Below are 9403 nucleotides of genomic sequence, written 5' to 3'. Positions count from 1 at the left end.
AAGTGAAAAGGACTTGAAGCACTTACTGATGAAGACCAAAGATTTCAGCTTTTGGTATTTATTACACCTTAATCTTTTTTTTCTTTAACATAAAGGAAGCAAAATTTTGCACAACTTGTGCCTACAAGAGACACATCTTAGAAACAAAGACATAAATTTACCAAAAATCGAAGGTTGGAAAAAAATATATCAAGCAAACAGCTACCAAAAAAGAGCAGAAGTGACAATAGTAATCTCAGATAAAATAGATTTTAAAACAAAACCCATCATAAAAGACAAAGGAGGGCATTTTATAGTAGTTAAAGAGACAATTCAACAGGAAGACATAACTATAATAAATATCTATATACCCAATGGCAGTGCCCCAAAATACATAAAACACACTCTAATAGCACTGAAAAGAGAAATTGACAGATCCACACTAATAGTAAGAGACTTCAACACACCACTCTCAGTAAAGGACAGAACATCTAGTAACTCAACAAAGATACAGATCTAAAGGCCACAATCAGCCAACCTGACCTCGTGGATATATATAGAACACTTCACCCAACAGCTGCGAAGTATACATTCTTTTCCAACTCACATGGAATGTTCTCTGGAATAGGCCACATGTTAGGCCACAAAGCAACTCTCAACAAAATCGAAAACACTGAGATAATACAAAGTATCTTCTCTGATCACAACACCATCAAAGTAGAAATTAACAACATGAAGAGCAAGGAAAAAAAAAATCAAATACATGGGAACTGAATAACATCCTGTTTAAAAACCACTGAGTAATAGAAGAAATCAAAGATGGAATAAAAAAATTCCCAGAATCAAATGAGAATGAAAACACATCATAAAAAAAACCTTTGGGACACAGCAAAGGCAGTGCTCCAAGGTCAATCTATAACAATAGATGCACACAGGAAAAAACAAGAAAAGGACAAGACCAAAATGTTAGCTATACAACTCAAACAAATAGAAAGGGAACAGCAAAAGAAGTCCACAGCCACCAGAATAAAGAAAATAAATACAGATCAGAGCAGAAATAAATGAAATAGAGAATAGAAAAACAGCAGAATCAACAAAACCGAAAGTTGGTTCTTTGAAAGGATCAATAAAATAACCAAATTGACAGAAGAAAAACAGGACAGGACACAAATAACCCAAATAAGAAATGAAATGGGGGACATTACAGCAGACACAACTGAAATAAAAAGGATCATAGCAGAGTACTATGAAAAACTATACTCCAACAAATTTGAAAACTTAGAGGAAAAGGATAAATTTCTAGAAACACACTACATACCCAAATTAGTAAAAGCTGATGCTGAAAATCTGAACAAACTCATAACAAGAGAAGAGATTGAAAGGTAACTTAAAAAAAAAAAAATCCCAACAGCAACAACAAAAGAACAGCCCTGGTCCGGATGGCTTCACTGGAGAATTCTATCAAACATTTACAAAAGCCCTTACACAGTACCTCTCAAGCTATTTCAGAGCTTAGAAAAGGAAGGGATACTTCTGAATTCATTCTATGAAACCAGCGTAACCTTGATACCAAAACCAGGCAAAGACAACACCAAAAAAGAAAATTACAGACAGATACCACTCATGAATATAGATGCAAAAATTCTCAACAAAATTCTAGCCAATAGAATTCAGCATCATATATATATATCTTGGTGTATTTTTTTTTCATATAATATATATATATACATATACGAAAAAAAATACACCAAGATCAAGTGGGATTCATACCAGGTACGTAAGGATGGTTCAACATTAGAAAATCGATAAATATAATCCACCACATAAAAATAAAATAAAAAGATAAGGAAAGACACTATATAATGATTAAAGGGTCAATATACCAGGAGGACATAACCATAATAAATATTTATGCACCCAATGACAGGGCTCCAAAATACATAAAACAAACTCTAACAGCACTGAAAAGAGAGATAAACAGCTTCACAATAATAGGAGAGTTCAACACACCACTTTCAGTGAAGGACAGAACATCTAGAAAGAAGCTCAGTAAAGACACAGAAGATCTAAATGCCACAATCAACTAACTTGGTCTCATAGACATATACAGAACAGCACTCTACCGAAAGGCAGCTAAGTATACTTTCTTTTCCAATGCAACTGGAACATTCTCCAGAATAGACCAACTATTAGGCCACAAAGCAAGCCTTAACAGAATCCAAACAATGAAATATTACAAAGCATCTTCTCTGACCACAAAGCCATAAAAGGAGAAATCAACAACAGAAAAAGCAAGGGAAAAAAAAAAATCAGATATATGGAAACTAAACAACCGCTTGCTCAAAAACTACTGGGTTATAGAAGAAATTAAGGATAGAATAAAGAAATTCACAAAATCAAATGAGAACAAATACACATCCTACCTGAACCTTCGGGACACAGCAAAAGCAGTGCTCAGAGGTCAATTTATAGCAATAAATACACACATCCAAAAAGAAGAAATGGCCCAAACCAAAACATTAACCCTACAATTCGAACAAATAGAGAGCAGACAAAGAAGCACTCAGGCACCAGAAGAGAGGAAATATTAAAAATGAGAGCAGAATTAAATAGAGAACATAAAAACAATTGAAAGAGTTAACAAGACCAAATCTGGTTCCTTGAAAAGATCAACAAAATCAATAAACCATTGGCCAAACTGACAAAAGAAAAACACAAGAGGAAGCAAATGAGCCAAATAAGAAATGAGATGGGTGATATCACAACAGACTCAGCTGAAATTAAAAGAATCATAACAGACTACTATGAAAAATTGTACTCCAACAAATTTGAAAATCTAGAGGAAATGGACAAATTTCTAAAAACACACTGCCTACCTAAACTAACACAAACAGAGGTAGACAACTAAATAAACCTACAACAAAAGAAGAGATTGAAAAAGTAATTTAAAAACTCCCAACGAAAAACAGCTATGGCCCTGACGGTTTCACTGGAGACTTCTACCAGACATTCAGAGAAGAATTAACACTAAAGGTATTTCAGAGCATAGAAAAGGATGGAATACGCCCAAAATCCTGCTATCAAGCCAGCATAACCCTGATACCAAAACCAGGTAAAGACACCACAAAAAAAGAAAATGACAGACCAACATTCCACATGAATATAGATGCTGAAATCGTCAACAAAATTCTAACCAATAGAATTCAACAACATATCAAAAAAATAATTCACCATGACCAAGTGGGATTCATACCAGGTATGCAGGGATGGTTCAACATTAGAAAAACAATCAATATAATCCATCACATAAATAAAACAAAAGACAAGAACCACATGATTGTATCAATTGATGCAGAAAAGGCATTTGACAAAGTCCAATACCCATTCATGATAACAACTCTCAACAAAATAGGAGTAGAAGGGAAAATCCTCAACATAATAATGAGCATTTATACAAAGACAACAGCTAACATCATCCTAAATGTAAAGAGCATGACAACATTCCCCTCAAGAACGGAAACCAGAAAATGATGCCCTTTATCACCACTCTTATTCAAAATTGTGTTGGAGGTCCTAGTGAGAACAATTAGCTAAATAAAGAAAAAAAAAAAAAGAAATAAAGGGCATCCATATTGGTAAGAAAGAAGTAAAAGTATCTCCATTTGCAGGTGACATGCTCTTACACACAGAAAACCCTAAAGAGTCCACAAGAATACTACTGAAACTAATAGAAGAGTTCAGCAGAGTGTCGGGATACAAGATAAACACACAAAAATCAGTTGGATTCCTGTACATCAACAAAGAGAACATTGAAAAGGAAATCACCAAATCAATACCACTTACAATAGCCCCCAAGAAGATAAAATACTTAGAAATAAATCTAACCAGAGACATAAAAGACCTAGACTAAGAAAATTGCAAGACACTACTATAAGAAACCAAAAGAGACCTACATAAGTGGAAAAATATACCTTGTTCATGAGTGGGAAGACACAACATTGTGAAAATGTCAATTCTACCCAAAGTGATCTACGGTTACAATGCATTCCTGATCCAAATTCCAATGACATTTTTTAATGAGATGGAGAAAAAATCACCAACTTCATATGGAAAGGGAAGAGGCCTCAGAAAAGTAAAGCATTACTGAAGAAGAACAAAGTGAGAGGCCTTGTAGTGCCTGATTTTAGAACCAGTTATACCACCACAGTAGTCAAAACAGCCTGGTACTGGTACAACAACAGATACATAGACCAATGGAACAGAATTGAGAATCCAGACATAAATTCATCGACCTATGAGCAGCTGATATTTGACAAAGGCCCAGAGTCCATTAAATGGGGAAAAGACAGTCTCTTTAACAAACGATGCTGGCATAACTGGATATCCATCTGCAAAAAAACCCCAAAAATAAGTCACAAAAACTAACTCAAAATGTATCAAAAACCTAAATATAAAATCTAAAACAATAAAGATCATGGAAGAAAAAGTAGGGACAATACTAGCAGCCCTAATACATGGCATAAACAGAATACAAAACATAACTAACAATGCACAAACACCAGAATAGAAACTAGATAACTGGGAGCTCCTAAAAACAAAAGGCTTATGTTCATCAAAAGACTTCACCAAGAGAGTAAAAAGACAAACTCCGACTCACAGTGACCCTGTAGGACAGAGTAGAACTGCCCCATATGGTTTCCAAGTAGCGCCTGGTGAAATCAAAGTGCTGAATTTTGGTTAGCAGTCATAGCTCTTAACCACTATGCCATCAACCTACAGGCTGGGAAAAAATTTTTGGCTACGACATATCTGATCAGGGTCTAATCTCTAAAATCTTCAAGATACTGCAAAACATCAACAATAAAAAGACAAATAACCCAATTAAAAAATGGGGAAAGGATATGAACAGGCACTTCACCAAAGAAGACATACAGGCGGCTAACAGGTACATGAGGAAATGCTCACGATCATTAGCCATTAGAGAAATGCAAATCAAAACTACAATGAGATACCCTCTCACCCCAACAAGGCTAGCATTAATCCAAAAACACAAAATAATAAAATTGGAGAGGTTGTAGAGAGACTGGAACACTTGTATGCTGCTTTTGGGAATGTACAACGGTACAACCACTTTGGAAATCAATTTGGCACTTCCTTAAAAAGCTAGAAATAGAAGTGCCATATGATCTAGCAATCCCACTTCTTAGAATATATCCTAGAGAAATAAGAGCCGTCACATGAATAGATAAATGCACACCCATGTTCATTGTGCACTGTTCACAATAGTAAAAAGATGGAAACAATCTAGGTGCCCATCAACGGATGAACAGATAAACAAATTATGGTATATTCACACAATGGAATACTATGAAACAATAAAGAACAATGAATCCTCGAAACATAACATGGATGAAACTGGAAAGCATTATGCTAAGTGCAATTAATCAGTAGCAATAAGGACAAATATTGTAGGAGACCATTATTGTGAGAATTCAAGAAAAGGGTTAAACACAGAAAACATTTTTTCATGGTTACAAGGGTGCAGAGGGAGGGAAAGAGATATTCACTAACTAGATAGCGGACAAGAATTATCTTAGGTGAAGGGAAGGGCATACAACACAGAGGAAGTCAGCACAACTGGACTAAACCAAAAGCTAAGAAGTTTCCTGAATACAACCAAACACCTCGAGGGACAGAGTATCAGGGGCAGGGGTCTGGGGACAATGGTTTCAGGGAACATCTTGGTCAATTGGCATAACAAAGTTTATTAAGAAAATGTTCTGCATCTCACTTTGGTGAGTGGCATCTAGGATCTTTAAAGCTAGCAAGCAACCATCTAAAATGCATCAATTGGTCCCAACCTCCCTGGAGCAAAGGAGAATGAAGAACACCAAAGACACAAGGAAAATATGAGCCCAAGAGACAAAAAGAGCCACATAAACCAGAGACTCCATCAGCCTGTGATCAGAAGAACTAGGTGGTGCCTGGTTACCACCAATGGCCGTCCTGATGGGGAACACAACAAAGAGTCCTTGACAGAGCAGGAGAAAAGTCGGGTACGGAACTCAAATTCTAGTAAAAAGACCAGACTTAATGGTCTGACTGAGACTAGAGGAACCCCAGAAGACATGGCCCCCGACTTTCTGTTGGCCCAAAACTAAAACCATTCCGGAAGCCAACTCTGCAGATGTAGGCTGGACTATAAGCCGTAAAATAATACTAGTGAAGAGTGTGTTTCTTAGTTCAAGCAGCTACCCAAGACTAAATGGGCAGCTCCTGTCCACAGGCGAGATGAGAAGGCATAAAGGGATAGGAGCTGGTTGAATGGACATGGGGAGTCCAGAGTGGAAAGGAGGAGTGCGCTGTCACATTATAGGGGTAGCAATTAGGGTCACGTAACAACGTGTGTAAATTTTTGTAGGAGAAACTAACTTGAGCTTTAAACTTTTGCTTAAACACAATTTAAAAAAAAAAAAAAAAGAGCAGACTTACTGGTCTGACAGAGACTGGAGAAACCCGAGAGTATGTGCCCTGGGTACCCTTTTAGCTCAGTAATGAAGTCACTCCCGAGGTTTACCTTTCAGCCAAAGATTAGACAGGACCATAAAACAAAATGAGACTAAATGCGCACACCAGCCCAGAGGCAAGGAGAAGGCAGCAGGGGACAGGAAAGCTGGCAATAGGGAACCTAAGGTTGAGAAAGGGAGAGTGTTGACATGTTGTGGGATTGCAACCAATGTCACAAATCAATGTGTGTACTAATTGTTTAATGAAAAGCTAATTTGTTCTGTAAACCTTCATCTAAAGTACAATAAAAAAAATACAAGCAAGAAAAAAAAAACACACACACACACAGACATAATGTAATCATATTCAGATGAGGTCTGTTATAATGTGGTCAGCTAAATGATGAGATCTGATGTAATGTAATCATCTCCACGGTAAGATCTGCTATGAGCAGCCGATCAGTTGAAAAGGGAGTTTCCTTGGGGGTGTGGCCTGCCTCCAGTATATTAATGGATGTTCCAGCAAGGCTCCTTCTCTTTCTCTGGGTTGCTCACTGGCTCTGGATTCTGCACCGCGCTTATCATCTTCTAACCTCCAGTTTTTGGGATGTGGGCCAGCAGCCTGCCATCTGATTTGCCGATTTTGGGGTCAGCCTCTGCAATGACTAGAGTCAGGAGAAGCCTCCAGCCTGTCGTCTGACCCATGGATTTTGTGACTTGCCAGCCACCACAGCTTCCTGAGCCATTTCCTCGAGATAAATCTCTTTATATATATAAAGAGATTCACTGGTTTTGCTTCTCTAGAGAACCCAGTGGAAGAACACTCGCCTTGCTAAAAAGAGTCCCTGGGCATAATGACGCAGCATGACTTTTGTTCCTCGTTGGCTAAATATCTCATCGCCGCAGTCAGCTAAGTCACCTGTAGTTACCTTTGAAAAACATGGACAGCACCTATCCCTAGGGGAAGGTAGATTTCGAGTAAGTGAAAGTGGACATAACAGCTTTAACAATGGAAGTTCCTGGCACTGGTCCTCCTTGCTACTCTACTATTCCGTGGGCTCTGGCCTCACTAAGGGAGGGGCATATGCTGGAATCACAGGGAGCCCACCTGGCTGGCATGGCTGTTCTCCGGGTCATGACAGCATGAGCCAGCATGGCAGGGGTGAGGCAGGGAACCATCCTCACTGGAACAGCAGCATCCATGCCTACAGCTCAAGAAAAACCACCTACAGAGAGGAGGAAAGAAAAGGAAGAAGACAAGATGGAAAAGGTGAAGTTTCGACAGAAATGCTTTCCTTCTTTGAATCCAGAAGCTGGCAAAAAAGCATCAGCCATGCAGACCTGCTGGGACCCCTTCCAGAGTGTGGAAAAGCCCACCAAGTGCCAAGCAACACTCCAAGGTGCTGGTCATCAAAAAAGTTTCCAAAGAGGATCCTGCTGCTGCCTTCTCTGCTGCTCTCACTTCACCAGGATCTCACCGTGTAAACAGAAACAAATCATCAGCCACACTCCCAAGTGTCTATAGGAACCTAGTTCCTAAGCCTGAACCACCTCCTTCCAAGCTCAGCGCATGGAAAACTAACAGGATGGCGTGCAGTTCAGGATCCCTTTGCTCTAGCCGCAAGTCTGTGTTGACCAGTCTGATCTCCGTTTCCAAACCAGTGGCACTGGGTCTTGGTACAGTTCTCAGCTCTCCCAAAGAGAGGCCTTCTGGCACCACCCTGCCTTATTTGGAGACCAGTGCCTCACATCTTACCAAGTTGACCTGCTGAAGTACCCACAGAAGGAGTATGTCCCTGAAGTCTGAAGAATAAGTGGAATGGAGACTTCTCAGAGAACAGAGGCAGAGACAAGCTGGAGGATTTGGAGAACAACAGTACACCCAAACCAAAGAACAGAGAGGAAAGCTGTTTTCAGTAAGCCCTCGCTCTCCCTGTAGTGCAGGAAGGGAAGGTCCTCTCGCACTCTGGAAGCTGAGCACTGGTTATTGTAAGCAATGGGATGGCAGGAATACCAGGAAAATGATGAGGATTGCCTCCCCCTCGCAGAGGATGAGCTCAAAGAGCTCCATATGAAGACAGAGCAGCTAAGAAGAAACAGCTTTGAGAAGAGCAGCTTCTTACAGGGCCGCAGTTCCAGCATGTTCTCTCCTTGGAAGAGCACTCCTGAAGTCGAGGACTCAGAAACCAGAGGCACTGAAACATCAGATGATGAGGCCTGGAAGTGGGAATACCAACACACAAGGTTAAATGTGACCCTGTGAACTCCACTTGTGTGTTTAGGGAGTGTGCATAATAAATCCTTCTTTTCCTTTTCTTATGTTGTTGCTGAATACTTTGTGCACAATGGAAATAATCATATCCCAAAGAGAGAACGTTTGGCTTGTTTAGCTTTTGTTGCTCTTCCCTGTTTTGTGCTTAATGGAGAGAACTTCCTGTGTGGGCGATGCACAGGTAGAAGCTGGTGGTGCTGGGAGGGGACATGGATCGCAGCAGCAGCTTCTATTTCCAGCCCTCAGGGCACCCACTGCTGTGTCAGGCAACCATTATCATTGACAGAGTGGCTATTGGAGTTATAATTGTATTAAATTAATGCTAATAATTTGGATATTTTGTTTTTGGCTACATGGGTAACTTTAGTGCTTAACCAAGCAAATGTGCTTTTCTTTCTTTTTTCCCCCTTTTCAGTACAGCTGTAAAATATTTGGATATAGGAAATATGGTATTCTTGCAGCCTTTATATTCAGAGTGGATTGTAAAATAAAGATATTTGTGAGATTGCAAGGGACAAAAATTCATACAACTGGACCAATAGGCAACCTTAAGATAAAGAGAGAAGATACTGAAGTTGTCAAGGATTTAATTTTACTTGGATCCACAATCATTGCCCATGAAAGGAGAAGTCAAGAAATCAAATGA

At 39.2% G+C, this 9403-nt stretch overlaps 1 pseudogene; it reads left to right on the top strand.

Annotated features, from left to right (window-relative positions):
* The first annotated feature begins 6335 nt into the window (after positions 1–6335).
* On the top strand, positions 6336–9003 carry LOC100673187 (vasculin-like protein 1; annotated as a pseudogene).
* The last annotated feature ends 400 nt before the right edge of the window (positions 9004–9403 follow it).

The sequence above is a fragment of the Loxodonta africana genome, chromosome 3 (assembly GCF_030014295.1).
Source record: "Loxodonta africana isolate mLoxAfr1 chromosome 3, mLoxAfr1.hap2, whole genome shotgun sequence".
Lineage (NCBI taxonomy): Eukaryota > Metazoa > Chordata > Mammalia > Proboscidea > Elephantidae > Loxodonta > Loxodonta africana.
This window is presented reverse-complemented; position numbering and strand designations above follow the sequence as displayed.